This window comes from Tachyglossus aculeatus, chromosome 3, assembly GCF_015852505.1.
Source record: "Tachyglossus aculeatus isolate mTacAcu1 chromosome 3, mTacAcu1.pri, whole genome shotgun sequence".
Taxonomy (NCBI): Eukaryota; Metazoa; Chordata; class Mammalia; order Monotremata; family Tachyglossidae; genus Tachyglossus; species Tachyglossus aculeatus.
In genome coordinates, this window is record NC_052068.1 from 18,108,020 (window position 1) to 18,125,445 (window position 17,426).

General features: G+C 46.6%; 1 protein-coding gene across 1 annotated transcript in view; it reads left to right on the forward strand.

Annotated features, from left to right (window-relative positions):
- ANTXRL (ANTXR like) overlaps positions 1 to 17,426 on the forward strand; it is a 134,923-nt gene that overhangs the window by 25,936 nt on the left and 91,561 nt on the right. The window lies entirely within an intron of this gene.

A 17,426-nucleotide genomic window follows, 5' to 3' on the forward strand; every position in this document is an offset into this window, starting at 1 on the left:
CAAGGTATTAAATCGTAGAATTCACCATAGTTTTTTGGACAAAACAGTAGAGAAAGATCTTGGTCAAAAACCTGATTCTCTCTTTTGTGTTAGGAATTCAAGTTTCCCAGGTGGGAAGAGTAGAAGAGCCTTCTTTACCCACTTATTACCTTCTTCTGTTGGGGAAAAAAGGAAAAAGGAGCTAATTGTGTTGGAGTCAGACTCCTGCTAACTGAAAACTCCAGTGTCCCACTGTGGGCATGCTCCTGTGTTGAGAGCAGTGGGGCCTTGTGGAAAGAACTTGGGCTTGGGAGCCAGAGGACCTAAATTCTAATCCCAGCTCTGCCACTTGTCTCCTGTGTGACCTTGGGTGAGTCATTAAACATTTTTTTAATGGTATTTCATTCATTCATTCAGTCGTATTTATTGAGCACTTACTGTGTACTGAGCACTGTACGAAGTGCTTGGAAAGTACAGTTCGGCAACAAATAGAGATGGTCCCTTCCCAACAATGGGCTCACAGTATTTGTAAAGTGCTTACTATGTGCCAGGTACTGGACTAAGTGCTGGGGTAAATACCAGGTTGTCAGTTTGGACACATTCCTTTTCCAGCGTGGGGCTCACGGTCTCAATCCCCACTTTACATATGTGGTATCTGAGGCACAGAGAAGTGAAGTGATTTCTAGACTGTGAGCCAGTTTGTAGAATGTGAGCCCATTTCTAGACTGTGAGCCCGTTGTTGGGTAGGGACCATCTCTCTATACCGCCTCTGCCACATATCAACTGTGTGACTTTGGGCAAGTCACTTCACTTCTCTGGGATTCAGTTACCTCATCTGTAAAATAGGGATTAAGACTGTGAGCCCCACATGGGACAACCTGATCACCTTGTAACTTCCCCAGCACTTAGAACAGTGCTTTGCACAAAGTAAGCACTTAACAAATACCAAAATTATTATTATTATTATTATTATTATTATTATGTTGCCTACTTGCACTTCCCAGGCGCTTAGTACAGTGCTCTGCACACAGTAAGTGCTTGATAAATATAATTGATTGAATGAATGAATGAATTTGCCCAAGGTCAAATGCAGACAAGTGGCAGAGCCGGGACTAGAACTCAGGTCCTTCTGACTCCCAAGTCTGTTCTCCATCCATTAGGCCAAGCTGCTTCTCAAAATCAAAGTCATTAAACTTCTCTGTGCTTCACTTGCCTCATCTGCAAAACGAGGGTTCAGTACCTGTTCTCCTCCCTATTTAGTAGATTGTGAGCCTCTTGTGGGAGCTGTTTATCCTATATATACCCCAATGCTTAGTACAGTGCTTGGCATATAGTAAGTACTTAACCAATATTATTATTATTATAATTATTAATGATAATTATTATTATTAGGGATGACAAGTAACGAATCCCCATTTCTAGGTGAGGAAACCGAAGCACAAAGAAGTGAAGTGACTTGCTCAAGGTCACAAAGAAGTTAAGTGGCAGAGTCAGGATTAAAGCCTGGGCCCTCTGATTCCTAGGCCCAGGTTCTTTCCACTAAGCCACACAGCTTGCCATAATAAGTTGTACACACAAATATTTATTTTGATTACTCCGTAAATACTTCTTTGTCTGTCCCTCTCCTCCTCTTAGAGTGTAAGCTCCTTTTGGGCAGGGTATGTGCCACTGGCCTCTTTTGTAGTTCCCAAGTGCTTAAGAGAAGCAGCGTGGCTCAGTCGAAAGAACACAGGCTTGGACGTCAGAGGTCACGAGTTCAAATCCCAGCTCTGCCAATTGTCAGCTGTGTGACCTTTGACAAGTCACCTAACTTCTCTGGGCCTCAGTTACCTCATCTGTAAAATGGGGATTAAGACTGTGAGCCCCACGTGGGACAAACTGATCACCTTGTATCCTCCCAAGCACTTAGAACAGTGCTTTGCACATAGTAAGCACTTAACAAATGCCATTATTATTATTATTATTATTAGGGTCCAATGAGTGTTTGAGAAATGCTATTACTGCAAGTGCCCTCTCTAGACTGTAAATTTGTTTTGGGCAGGGAATGTGTCTACCAACTCTGTTATGTTGTATAACGGGTCCTTAGTGCAGTGCTCTGCGTACAGTAAGCCCTCAATAAATATGATTGATTGATTAGAACTACTTTTGGGGGATCCACCCAAGTAACTACAGTCATGCATTGAGCTACTGTGCCCAAACATTAACGAGGTGGGCAGAATGAGGTGCTGGCTGAACTGGAGCATGTATATTTCCTGCCCTCCTGCCTTCTGGAGGAGAGGAAATGAAGAATTTGGTGGGAGGGAGGGGCGGGGGGGAAGAGAGAGAGAGAGAGAGAGAGAGAGAGAGAGAGAGAGAGAGAGAGAGAGAGAGAGAGAGAGAGAGAGAGAGAGAGAGAGAGAGAGAGAGAGAGAGAAAGAGAGAGAAATACCCTGTGTCTCTGAGAGACATTGTATCTGGCAGTGAGCTACTACCAGTGATGTTGGATTAAGTGTTTTTGGGACCCTAGTCTCAATGGCTTTCTGTGAGAAGCAGACTGGAAACGTAGCCGAAGCACATGCTTGAGCCTGTCAGCATTCACATCCAATTTTCTGTCCCGGAGGGTGAGCTGACAGCAGAGGTGGGACTTCACTGTTACTGTTATACAGCAAGAAAAATGATGTGGGGAGAGTGAGACATTTTATGTCCCTCTGTTTCTACTCACCTATCTGGGGAAAAAGGTCAGACTGGAGGGAGATAAGAAACCTGGACTGAGACATTTCATCATCTCTCTCTGCTTCTTCTTGCCTGTCTTTTCTAAGATGGCATTTATTAATCACTTATTACGTATCAGGCATTATACTAAGCACTGAGATAACAGTAATTATGGTATTTGTTAAGCATTTACTGTTATTCCAGGGGACTGTTCTAATCAGGTTAAACACAGTCCCTGTCCCACATAAGGCTCCCAGGCTTAATCCCCTTTTGACAGGTGAGGTAACTTAGGCACAGGGAAGTGAAGTGATATGTCCAAGGTCAAAGAGCAGACAAGAGGCGGAGCTGAGTTTAGGACCCTGGTCCTTTGGGCTCCCAAGCCTATGGTCTATCCACTAGGCCACACTGCTTGGGACCAAGGTCATCCTGGAGGGAGACAAGGGACCTGGAATGGGATATTTCATTTCCCAGTTCTTCTACTCCTTTGTCCTGGAGCCAGGGTCAGCCTTGAGGGAGACAAGGGACCTGGAATCAAGACGCCAGAAGGCTGCAGATTTGGCAGATGCTGGAAATCTTTGAGCCGCGAGGGTTTGTGAGGGAAGCAGGAAGGGAGGAGGTTGCTGGCCAGCCTTCTCTCGCTCAATCCCACAGGCTCGCAAGGGGAGCCGTGCCACCAGGAAATGGCTTGGCTTGGCTGGATCGACGGCTCCCTCGCTCCGACCGTGTCTGTAAAGAAGTCCGACCTGAGCTCTTTGCTGATCTGGAAGAATGCTAGATGTTTTGAACAGCAGCGAGCTGGAAATGGTCCAGTCAGGAAAACTGCTCATTGTTGCCTTGGTAATGGCCAACCGGCCCACAGAAACTAGTAACCCCAGGCCTGCAGAAAGAGGATTTCATTGCCTTTCAGGGAAACGGGACCATCATAAGGGTCTCTGATTTGGAGATGTTCATTCAATCGTATTTATTGAGCATTTAGTGTGTGCAGAGCACTGTACTAATTGCTTGGAAGAGTACAATATAACAAACAGACACATTCCCTGCCCACAATGAACTTGCAGTCTAGAGGGGGAGACTGACATTAATATAGATAAATAGATGACAGATCTGTACATAAATGTTGTGTGGGTGGGAGCGGGGATGAATAAAAGGGAGCAAGTCAGTGCAAGGCAGAAGGGAAAAGGAGAAGAGAAAGGAGGGCTGATTCAGTGAAGACCTCTTGGAGGAGACTTGCCTTCAATAAGGCTTTGAACGGGGAGAGACTAATTATCTATCAGATTCAAGGAGGATGGGCATCCAGGCCAGAAGTAAGGATGTAAGGTACCAGTACAATTCTGAGTTTCAACCCAGAGTGTTGGCCTCCCAGATCTTTCCAGAAGGTAGCAGTCTGGCTTGGGAAAGGTCAGCAGAGAATCTGTCAGGTAATAGGAAGCTACCTTCCTCTTAGTGTCCTGAGAGAACCTATTGCTCATTCTTGTCTGGGACCAAGAGGCGATACCAGTTTCTTTCATTTCCCTCCTTGGTGACTTTGGGCAAGTCACTGTGTCTCAGTTTCCTCATCTACAGATGAGGATTAAATACTCGTTTCCTCATCCCCTCAGACTGCGAGCCCTAGATGGGACAGAGACTATATTTAATCTGATTGTATTGTATCCACTTGTTGTGAGTCACCACTCAGAAGTGACTATCAAGGACTTCAGATAGATTAAAAGGAGGAAAATCCACTTGCTAGGATGACATGCCAAATATTTTGCATAGTCCAATTCTCCTGATACATAGGCTCCTCCCCGGATGTTTTGGGACCTTTGGGAAGCTGCAGTGACCTTTCACTCAATCAATCATATTTATTGAGGGCTTACTATGTACAGAACACTGTACTAAGCACTTGGGAGAGTACAGTAGAACAACATAAGAGACATATTTCCAGGCCACTATGAGTTTCCAGACCACTATGAGTTTACCGTATAGAGGGTGGGATAGACACTGATACAAATAAATTATGGATATGTCCATAAGTGAGGCAGGGCTGAGGGTGGGTTGAATAAAGGGAGCAAGTCAGGATGATGTGGAAGGGAGTTGGAGAAGAGGAAAGGAGGGCTCAGTCAGGGAAGGCCCCTTGGCAGAGATGTGCCTTCAATAAAGCTTTGAAGGGGTGAAGATTTGTCTGTCAGATATGAGGAGGGAGGGCGTTCCAGGCCAGAGGCAGGACACGGGTAAGGGGTCAGCAGAGCAGCATGGCTCAGTGGAAAGAGCACGGCCTTGGGAGTCAGAGGTCATGGGTTCAAATCCCGGCTCTGCCATTTGTCAGCTGTGTAACTTTGGGCAAGTCACAACTTCTCTGTACCTCACTTACCTCATCTGTAAAATGGGAATTAAGACTGTAAGCCCCACGTGGGACAACCTGATCACCTTATATCCCCCAGTGCTTAGAGCAGTGCTTTGCACATAGTAAGCGCTGTACAAGTGCCATCATTATTATTATTATTATAGATGAGATGGAGGAACATGAGTAGATTGGCATTAGAGGAGCAAAGTGTGCAGGCTGGATTATAGTAGGAGAGTGGCAAGGTGAGGTTAGAGGGGACAAATTGATTGAGTCCAGGAGGATTCATTGAGGAAGATGCCAGTGCTTATTGCACCCGAGGGAAGCATTTGGGTGGGCAGCCGGCTCCTGGCCCAAGGCAGGAGGAGCTGTTGCTGAGCCGGCAGAGTCGAGGAGCTGGACACCACACCAGGAGGTCAGACCGCTGCCGGCTCCCCTCTCCTTGCCCTCCCTTAAACCCTTCCAAGCAGTGTTGCCTAGTGGATACAGCCTGGGCCTGGAGTCGGAAGGACCTGGATTCTAATCCCAGCTCCTCAACTTGTCTGCTGTATGACCTTGGGCAAATCTATTCACTTCTCTGTGCCTCAGTTCCCTCATCTGTAAAACAGGGATTAAGATTGTGAGCTCCTAGTCGGACGGGGATCACATCCAACCCAATTTGCCTGTATCTGCCCCAGCGCTTAGTACAGTGCCTGGCAAATAGAAAGCGCTTAACAAATGCCACAGTTGTTATTAATATTAGTATCCCAAGGAACCGTCCCTTTGGCCTGCTGGGAACTTCCCAGCCAGATCCGTGGCTTTAAACCAGTTTAGGGGGAATTCCTGCTTTTGACCTTAGAGATTTTTCCATGCAGTCCGTACTTCTCTATGCTGCCTGGATCGTTTTTCTACAAAAACGTTCACGACATGTCACCCTGCTCTTGAAAAAACTCCAGTGTTTGCCCATCGTCCTCTACATCAAACAAAAAATTCTCACCCTTGGTTTTAAAGCACTCCACCATCTTTCCCCCTCCTACCTCACCTCGCTGCTCTCCTTCTATAACCCATCCCGCACATTTAGCTCCTCTAGTCCAAACCTTCTCACTGTGTCTTACTCTTGCCTGTCACCACCAACCCCTGGCCCACATCCTTACTCTGGCCTGGAACACCCTTCCTTCTCAAATCTGGCAGACAATTACACTCCCCTCCCTTTCAAAACCTTACTGAAGGCGCATCTTCTCCAAGTGGCCTTCTCAGACTAGGCTCCCCCTTTCCTCTTCTCCCTGCTGCCTCTCCCTGACTTGCTGCCTTTGTTCTTCCCCCCTCACCGCCCCACAGCACTTATGTATATATCTGTTATTTATCTATTTGTATTGATGTCTGTCTTCCCCTTCTAGATTGTAAGCTCACTGTGGACAGGGATTGTGTCTGTTAATTGTTGTATTGTACTGTCCCAAACACTTAGTACATTGCTTTGTGCACAGTAAGGGCTCAATAATAGTAATAATGATAGTATTTGTTAAGCGCTTACTATGTGCAAAGCACTGTTCTAAGCTCTGGGGGTGATACAAGGTAATCAGGTAGTCCCACATGGGGCTCACAGTCTTCATCTCCATTTTACAGATGAGGTAACTGAGGCACAGAGAAGTGAAGTGACTTGCCCAAAGTCACACAGCTAACAAGTGGCAGCGGAGAAGCAGCCTGGCTCAGTGGAAAGAGCCCGGGCTTTGGAGTCAGAGGTCATGGGTTCTAATCCCGGCTCCTCCAATTGTCAGCTGTGTGACTTTGGGCAAGTCACTTCACTTCTGTGCCTCAGTTCCCTCATCTGTAAAATGGGGATGAAGACTGTGAGCCCCCCGTGGGACAACCTGAATCCTCCCCAGCACTTAGAACAGTGCTTTGCACATAGTAAGCGCTTATTAAATGCCATCATTATTATTATTAAGTGGCAGAGATGGATTTAGAACCCATGACCTCTGACTCCCAAGCTCGGACTCTTTCCACTGAGCCATGTTGCTTCTCAATAAATACGATTGAATGAATGAATGGCCCCACTTCTGCCAGGCTAGTCAACCCAGCCATAGACTGTAACCCATTTTACAGATGAGGTAACTGAGGTTTAGAGAACTTGCCCAAGGTCACACAGCAGACAAGTGGCGGAGCCGGGAATAGAACCCATGACCTTCTGTCTCCCAGGCCCAGGCTCTATCCATTACACCATGCTGCTTCTCTAGACTGCGAAACTGAGAAACTAAGATTTAGGAAGTTAAGTGACTTACCCGAGGTCATACAACAGGCAAGAGGTGGGACCGGGACTAGAACTCAAGTTTTCTAGTTCTCATTTCTGTGCTCTTTCCACTAGCCAACACTGCCTCCTTTGAATCTCTCCTCCTGAAACTAGAAGGGGTTTCTGAATGTGCTCATGAATATCAGTGATTTTGCAGATCCAAGAACCAAAATTTCAAGCCATTGCCTCCTTTCTGTTTGGATTGTTGCTAGGTGACGTGTTTCCTAGTGAACCACAGGGCAGAGCAGGCTTGCAATCAATTACCCAAAGCCACATCCTGCCCTCAGAGGAATGATCCTCATGGATCCTGACCAGCCGTCATTAGCCTGGAAAGTAAATTCCTCAGCCCCTCCAAGAGTTAATGGAGCAAGCCCTGAAAAGCAGCGAGCTCCAGTAGAAATAGCACAGGCCTCGAATCCAGAGGACCAGGGTCCTAATCCCAGCTCTGCCACTTGCCTGCTGAATCACTTTGGACAAGTCACTTCACTTCTCTGTGCCTGTTACCTCATCTGTAAAATGAGGATTAAGGTTGTGAGCCCCAGGTGGGAAATGGACTGTGTCCAATCTGATTAGCTTGGATCGACCCCAGCTCTGATTACATTGCCTGGCCCAAAGTAAGAGGCTAACAAATACCATAAAAAAAAGTCCTGAATGATAGATTGGACAATTGGTTTTCCATTGTTCCCTCAGTTCAAGAAAGACTTTTCCAAGCCGGGAAGGCTCATGTGTGAGCCTCATGGATGCCCTGGAGAAACTTCCCGCTGGAAAATGATCGTATTGGAATGATGATTGCATCCTTACAAGTCTTTGTTAGGGCAGGGCGGCCAACGAAATCACTCGCTAGAAACCCTTACTCAGCTGTATTCCTGCCGCTGTGTGGTTTTCTGTTTGTGCATATGTCCTCCTCTTTGTGGTTTGCTGCTCCGACTTCTGACTCATGCCCCAGGGATTAAGCTGGCAACATCACAGGCTAGGGGTAAGGATAGAATCAGGAGATCCAGGAGTCAGGAGAGGGTTGTCATTTCACAGACGATCCCAGGGTAAAGGCAAAAGGGTAATTTAGTCCCTGGTATCTGTCCGTATCTTGGGATTCCTGGTTTTAGTTTTTTCTCCTTCTGCGGAGCTCAGACTCATTGATGTGGTCTAGGGCATAGATAATGGGGCCCTGAGAAATGGCAGATGGAGTTTCTGTCTGGATAATAATAATAATAATAATAATGGCATTTATTAAGCGCTTACTATCTGCAAAACACTGTTCTAAGCGGTGGGGAGGTTACAAGGTGATCAGGTTGTCCCACAGGGGGCTCACAGTCCTAATCCCCATTTTACAGATGAGGTAACTGAGCCACAGAGAAGTTAAGTGACTTGCCCAAAGTCACACAGCTGACAACTGGCAGAGCCGGGATTTGAACCCATGAACTCTGACTCTAAAGCCCGGGCTCTTTCCACTGAGCCATACTGCTTCCCCCCCACCCCGTAACCCTTTTGTGACCTTGAGCATGTTGGCTCAGTCAGCAACACATACAGTTTCTGGCTTTAATTCCCTTCGCTGCCTTCCAGATGGGAATCGCCAGATCCTTTCAGCATGGCATAGCAGATGGAGCACAGTCAGAAGGTCATGAGTTCTAATTCCGGCTCCGCCACTTGTCTGCTGTGTGACCTTGGACAAGTTTTATTTTGTTGTCTGTCTCCCCCTTCTAGACCGTGAGCCCGTTGTTGGGTAGGCACCGTCTCTATTTGTTGCCGACTTGTACTTCCCAAGCGCTTAGTACAGTGCTCTGCACACAGTAAGCGCTCAATAAATACGATTGAATGAATGAATGGAAGTCACTTCACTTCTCTGCCCCTGTAAAATGGGAATTGAGACTTGTGAGCGCCACGTCGGACACGGACTGTGTCCAACCCGATTTGCTTGTATCCACCCCAGTGCTTAGCACATAGTAAACGCTTAACAAATGCCATGATTATTACATTATCATCATTATTACTACTCTCTCCTTGACACATTTCATTTCATTTCCCAAATGCCCCGTCAGCCCTACTCTGCCTCTCAGCTCTCCCTCCGTGTTGTCAACCCACATCCCTTCCCATGGTGTGGCGGTCTGTTTCGTGTTTGACAGGGCAGCGTGGTCTACTGGAAAGAGCGCGAGGCTGGGAATTTGATGACCTGGGTTCCAGACCCAACCCCACCGCAGGCCTGCTGTGGAACTTTAGATAAATTACTTAACCTCACTATGCCTTGGTTGCTTCATCTGTAAGTTGAGCATAAAATAATTCCTCCCTCTCCCTCATGGGGACTTGAGGAGGCTCAAATACGATGATTGATATGCACGTCCTTTGGTAAAAAAAAAATAATGATAATGATTCATTCAATCGTATTTATTGAGCGTTTACTGTGCGTAGAGCACTGTACTAAGCGCTTGGGAAGTACAAGTTGGCAACGTATAGAGACAGTCCCTACCCAACAACGGGCTCACAGTCTAGAAGGGGAGCGCTTACAATGTGCCAAGCACTGTTCTAAGCGCTGTGAGCCCATTGTTGGGTAGGGACCATCCCTATATGTTGCCAACTTGTACTTCCCAAGCTCTTAGTACAGTGTTCTGCACACAGTAAGTGCTCAATAAATGCGATTGAATGAATGAATGAATGAATGAATGATACAAATTAATCAGGTTGGACACAGTCCCTTTCCCGAATTGGGATCACACTCTTATTCCCCATTTTTTACAGATGAGGAGACTGAGGCCCAGAAAAATGAAGTGACTTGCCCAAAGTCACACAGAGAAGTGATGGAGCCGGGATTAGAACCCGTGACCTTCTGACTCACAGGCCTGTGCTCTATCTACTACACCATGCTGCTGCTTCTCCACAGATTATTATTTAGGCGATGTCTGACCTCAATCTCAATTAGAAAACAATAATAATAGTAATAATAATAATAATGGCATTTATTAAGCGCTTACTATGAGCAGAGCACTGTTCTAAGCAGTGGGGAGGTTACAAGGTGATCAGGTTGTCCCACAGGGGGGCTCACAGTCTTAATGCTCATTTTACAGATGAGATAACTGAAGCACAGAGAAGTTCAGTGACTTGCCCAAAGTCACACAGCTGACAATTGGCGGAGCCGGGATTTGAACCCATGACCTCTGACTCCAAAGCCCGGGCTGTTTCCACTGAGCCACGCTGCTTCTCCTAGTATTTGTTAAGCACTTACTATGTACCAAGCACTGTTCTAAGCACTACGGTAGGTACAGGAGAATCGGGTTGGACATAGTCTCTGTCCCACAGAGAAGCAGTGTGGCCTAGTGGATACAGCATGGGCCTGGGCATCAGAAGGTCATGGGTTCTAATCCTGGCAATGCCACATGATGATGGGCAAACACTGTTGTAAGCACTGGGGGGATACAAGGTTATCAGGTTAGCCCATGGGGCTCACAGTCTTAATCCCCATTTTACAGATGAGGGAACTGAGGCACCGAGAAGAGAAGTGACTTGCCCAAAGTCACACAGCTGATGAGTGATGGAGGCGGGATTAGAACCCACGACCTCTGACTCCCAAGCCTGGGCTCTTTCCACTAAGCCACGGTGCTTCTCATGTCTGCTATGTGACCTTGGGCAAGTCACTTCCCTTCTCTGGGCCTCAGTTACCTCATCGGGGGAATGAGGTTTAAGAGTGTGAGCCCTATAATGGAACAGGGATTGACTACCGTGTATTTACCCCAGCTCTTAGAACAGTGCTTTGCATTTAGTAAGAGCTTAACAAATACCAAAATTATTATTAATTATTATTATTACATTACAGGGCTCACAGTCTTAATTCCCATTTTACAGATGAGGTAACTGGGGCACAGAGAAGTGAAGTGATTTGCCCAAGGTAAAGAGGAGACTGTGAGAGAGATGAGATCAAGGTACAATCAATTAATGGTATTTATTGAGTGCTTACTGTTTACAAAGCACCCTACTAACTGTTTAGTCTAGTAAGTAGGTTGGTGTAAGGGGAGCCATATGTGTGGGTTACAGTATAGTAGGAAATCAGCAAGGTAAAGTATGAAGGGGAGAGCTGATTAAGTGCCTTAAAGATGATTTTTTTTTTCTGGTATTTGTTGAGCACTTACTATGTGCCAGGCACTGTTCTAAGCGCTGCAGTAGATATAAGCTAATCAGGTTGGACACAGCCCATGTAATAATAATAATAATGATGATGGTATTTGCTAAGCACTTACTACGTACCAAGCACTGGGATAGATACAAGGTAATCAGGTTGTCCCACGTGGGGCTCACAGTCTTAATCCCCATTTTACAGATGAGGGAACTGAGCCATAGAGAAGTTAAGTGACTTGCCGACAATTACGCAGCTGATAAGTGGTGGAGCCAAGAATAGAACCCATCACCACTGACTCATCATCATCATCATCATCAATCGTATTTATTGAGCGCTTACTATGTGCAGAGCACTGCACTAAGCGCTTGGGAAGTACAAATTGGCAACATATAGAGACAGTCCCTACCCAACAGTGGGCTCACAGTCTAAAAGGGGGAGACAAAAAAGTCTAAAAGGGGGAGGGGCTGACTCCCAAGCCCGTTCTCTTTCCACTAAGCCATGCTGCTTTTCCAACCAGGTCCTCCTGACTCCAAGGCCCGTAGTCTATGTACTAGGCCATGCTGCTTTTCTATGAGGAGGAAGAGTTTCTGTTTGATTTGGAGATGGATAGGCAACCATTGGAGGCTTTTGAGGAGTTGGGTGGTGTGGACTAAGTGACTGTTCAGAAGAATGATCTGGGCAGCAGAATAAAATGTGGACTGGAGTGGGGAGAAACTGGAGGCAGGGAGGTCCGAGGAGGCTGATGAGAGCTACGAGAAACATTTTCCCTCTGCCTTGGAAGGAGCAGTTTACAACCCCGTTCCATCTACATTTCTTTACATAGGACATTCTTGCTCAAAGAGAGCTATTTCCATCTTGATGGCAGTGCGCCATCTGGGTCTGTCAGTCAGGCAATCATATTTACTGAGTGCTTACAGTGCTCTGCACACAGTAAGCGCTCAATAAATACGATCGAATGAATGAATGAATGGAGAGCACTGTACCAAGCACATGGGAGAGTACAGTCCCTGCCCACAATGAGCTTGACTCTCAGTTTTCAGTTGGGTTGCAGCATTGTCTGAGGTTTGGTTTACCACATCCTGAAACACTTCTCCTGCCCTCCTCGCTTTCAGTTTCCCAATTTCAGCACTCCATACCACAGCCATTTGGTTGTCCTGCTGTTCATTTTTATCCCATGTCTCACCCAATGTAGTTGTGTTAAGGTGTCCGCTGTGGGATCTTGGGCAAGTCGCATCCCTTCTCTGTGCCTCAATTACCTCATCAATATGTGGGACAGGGACTGTGTCCAACTTGATTTTCCTGTATCCACCCAGCGCTTAGTACAGTGTCTGGCACATAGTAAGCACTCAACCAATACCGTCATTACATAGCTTTGTTGCTAGGGGGCTAACTTCAGTTTGGAACTGCATCGTTTGTGATTTTGTCTTGCCGTTTGACACTGAATGTGATGCATGAGCAAGGCCGGTAGAATTGTTCTAGAAAGGAGATGTGCTGCCAGGCTATGGTCTAAGTCTCACTGCCATAACAAAGGTTGGACAGCACTACAGCTCTGTGGACTTTTAGTTTGGTCTGGAGCCTCATTTTCATGCTGCCATCACAGTCTAACAATCTCCCAAAGGATTTGCTGGCCTTTTTGATTGTGTTTTTTATTTCCCTGTCTATGATTGCATCATTGGTCAGTGTGCTGCCTAGGTAGCAGAATCTGGTTCCTCTTTTAATTGGCAATACATTTTTTGGTTTTTTTGGTCTGACTACTCTGGTACATACTGGTATGCCACTTTGGTTTTCTTTAGACTTGCCTTCAGCCCTTAATTGATCAGGCTGATCCGGTGAAATATCACACAAGGGACCTAATGGTAAGCTTTGTTGGGTGTTTAAGAGGAATATAGAGGCCTGTCACCCGTTGCCCAGGGATGGGTTCATTCAGGAATCAGGAGAGAGACAGACAGACAGACAGACCGGGGACGGAAAGCCTGAGATTTATATAAAATTTATTCCATGAGGCAAGTGGAATTATTTAATGGTTTAGGTGCAATGGATTCAACTTCCCTTTTGGGAGGAATGTGATAAATTAATGATCTTAGAGCTTCCCTAATGGGAGGAACACACTCATACATTCCCCACGCGTGCTAGCTCTCTCCCATGTGCACTTCCCACTCGGGAAGAATCCACTTACTTTCAATCAATCAATCAATCGTATTTATTGAGCGCTTACTATGTGCAGAGCACTGTACTAAGCGCTTGGGAAGTACAAATTGGCAACACATAGACACAGTCCCTACCCAACAGTGGGCTCACAGTCTAAAAGGGGGAGACAGAGAACAGAACCAAACATACCAACAAAATAAAATAAATAGGATAGAAATGTACAAGTAAAATAAATAAATAAATAAATAAATAAATAAATAAATAGAGTAATAAATATGTACAACCATATAAACATATATACAGGTGCTGTGGGGAAGGGAAGGAGGTAAGATGGGGGGATGGAGAGGGGGACGAGGGGGAGAGGAAGGGGCTCAGTCTGGGAAGGCCTCCTGGAGGAGGTGAGCTCTCAGCTGGGCCTTGAAGGGAGGAAGAGAGCTAGCTTGGCGGAGGGGCAGAGGGAGGGCATTCCAGGCCCGGGGGATGATGTGGGCCGGGGGTCGACGGCGGGACAGGCGAGAACGAGGTACAGTGAGGAGATGAGCGGTGGAGGAGCGGAGGGTGCGGGCTGGGCAGTAGAAGGAGAGAAGGGAGGTGAGGTAGGAGGGGGTGAGGGGATGGACAGCCTGGAAGCCCAGGGTGAGGAGTTTCTGCCTGATGCGCAGATTGATTGGTAGCCACTGGAGATTTTTGAGGAGGGGAGTAATATGCCCAGAGCATTTCTGGACAAAGATAATCCGGGCAGCAGCATGAAGTATGGACTTCCCCACACTTTCCCACACGGGTACCATTTACTTTCCCACATGGGAGGAATCCATTACATTACCCATTCACGTGGTGGGTGGCTAGCTCTCACCATGTGCTCTCCCTACACGGGAGGAATCCACTTAGGTTCCCCGTCCACAGCGGGGCACCTGGCTCCCAGCCACGAACGTTGGGCGAGACACTCACCCGTCCCGCGGCCCTTTCCTCAGTGTGTCAGTTCTGGATGCAGAGCGGGTGTCTGGCCTTCTGGGCAGAGAAAGACACATGGGCCGCTGCTGTTGCTGCGCGGCTGCTCCTCCTGCTGCTGCGTGTCTCGGTGTTCTGCCCCCGAAGGTCAGAGGCGACAGGTATTTATCACCTGTGCTCCTAGGCCATTCCAGCTTCCGGCCTCAGTTTATCCAATCTCTGCCCTCCCCCTTCATCCATACATAATTTGATTGGAATGGGGGCGAGGGTCACTTTCTGTATTCCCATCTTGGGCTGTCAATCTAGTAGTTTGGGTTGCGGAGGCGGTATCCCCCCCTCACTTCCGAGTTCTGCCTGCCGGCTCAGGCAGCCACGAGATCGCATTTGATCTTGAGATGGCCGGTACCCAGGGTCCTTAAAGTTATGCCAGCCCTTTGCTGTTGAAGAGGCACAGAGGGGTATATTTGAGATGGTATCCGATCTGTTGATTCATTCATTCAATCGTATTTATTGAGCGCTTACTGTGTGCGGAGCAGTGTACTAAGTGCTTGGGAAGAACAAGTCGGCAACATATAGAGAAGGTCCCTACCCAACAATGGGCTCACAGTCTAGAGGGGAGAGACAGACAGCAAATCAAAACGTGGACAGGTGTCAAGTCGTCAGAACAAATAGAATTAAAGCTAAATGCACATCATTAACAATAGAATAGTAAATATGTACAAGTAAAATAAATAGAGTAATAAATCTGCACAAACATATATACAGGTGCTATGGGGAAGGGAAGGAGGTAGGGCTGGGGGGGATGGGGAGGAGATCTGTTGGCACCACCCCCATCAGAGGCTTTTATGAGAGGATTCTAAAGCTAAATGGATATAGATATCTTGGTTGGTTCTCCGACTCTGGCCCACCCCTGATTACAAACCTAGAAGTAAGTATGATTCAGGTTTCACCAAGTGAGGAGAAACTCCTCAAAATGACCTTATAGGATGCCAGCGACTTCCCTTTAGAAAATCACTGGAGTCCAGGTAGCCTAACACCTTGTCCCAACCTGGGACTTTTCTATAATATTAATGGTGATATTTGATAAATGCTTACTTTCTAGACTGTGAGCCTGTTGTTGGGTAGGGACCGTCTCTTTATATGTGGCTGACTTGTACTTCCCAAGTGCTTAGTACAGTGCTCTGCACACAGTAAGTGCTCAATAAATATGATTTAATGAATGAAAGTAATAATAATTATAATAATAATGGTATTTGTTCACTTACTATGTGTCAAGCACTGTTCTGAGCATAATAATGATAGCATTTATTAAGCGCTTACTATGTGCAAAGCACTGTTCTAAGCACTGGGGAGGTTACAAGGTGATCAGGTTGTCCCATGGGGGGCTCACAGTCTTAATCTCCATTTTACAGATGAGGGAATTGAGGCCCAGAGAAGTGAAGTGACTTGCCCAAAGTCACACAGCTGACAATTGGCGGAGCTGGGATTTGAACCCATGACCTCTGACTCCAAAGCCCGTGCTTTTTCCACTGAGCCACGAGCATGGGAGTAGATACAAGCTAATCAGGTTGGATACAGACCCTGTTCCACATAGAGCTCGCTGTCTTGATCCCCATTATACAGACAAGGGACCTGAGGCAGAGAGAAGTGATGTGACTTGACCAAGGTCACAAAGCAGACATGTGGCAGAGCTGGGATTAGAACCCAGGTCCTTCTGATGCCCAGGCCCGTGCTCTATCCACTAGGCCATGAACAAAGCACTGGTGTAGATACAATATAATCAGGTAGGATATAGATGCAAACAAGCCCAAGTAAACTGGGGGACAGAGAATGGTTTGCCCAAGGTCACACAGCCAGCAAATGACAGAGCTGGGATTAGAAACTAGGGCTCTTGAACCTGTGCTGTCTTTACTAGACCGTGATGCTTCTGGAAAAAAAGAAAAGATTCGAGTACTCATGTTATAGATTTTCACTGTACCTCGTTCTCACCTGTCCCACCGGACAGATAGCCTGGAATGCCCTCCCTCCACATATCCGCCAAGCTCACCCTCTTCCTCCCTTCAAAGGCCTACTGAGAGCTCACCTCCTCCAGGAGGCCTTCCCAGACTGAGCCCCCTTTTTCCTCTCCTCCTCCCCACCGCCCCCGGCCCTATCTGCTTCCCCTCCCCACAGCACCTGTATATATGTTTGTACAGATTTATTACTCTATTTATTTTATTTGTACATATTTACTATTCTATTTATTTTGTTAATGATGTGCATTTAGCTTTAATTCTATTCTGACGACTTGACACCTGTCCACTTGTTTTGTTTTGTTGTCTGTCTCCCCCTTCTAGACTGTGAACCCGTTGTTGGGTAGGGACCGTCTACATATGTCGCCAACTTGTACCTCCCAAGTGCTTAGTACAGTGCTCTGCACACAGTAAGCTCTCAATAAATACGATTAACTGAATGAATGAATGAATCTTCTGAGAAGCAGAATGGCTCAGTGGAAAGAGCACGGGCTTGAGAGTCAGAGGTTATCGGTTTTAATCCTGGCTGCACTGCTTGTCAGCTGTGTGACTTTGGACAAGTCACTTAACTTCTCTGTGCCTCAGTTACCTCATCTGTAAAATGGGGATTGAGACTGTGAGCCCCATGTGGGACAACCTGATTACCTTGTATCTACCAAGCGCTTAGAACAGTGCTTTGCACATAGTGAGTGCTTAACAAATATCATCATCATCATCATCATCTTCTCCCACCATCCACCAACCTCCTTCCACCCTCATCTGTGCGTCCCCCAAAGCCACCATTGCCCCCGCAGAGATTGGTGTAGCTAACCAGGTTTAACACTGCTCAATTCAAAAGTGTGTTTTGAGGCCAGGCTGCGTTGGCGTGGGACTGAACATTGATAAAAAAAATGCAATATTTGGTGTTAAGAATGACGTTTGACGAATGGATTGCGTCTTCATTAAGGTGTATTATTGAGT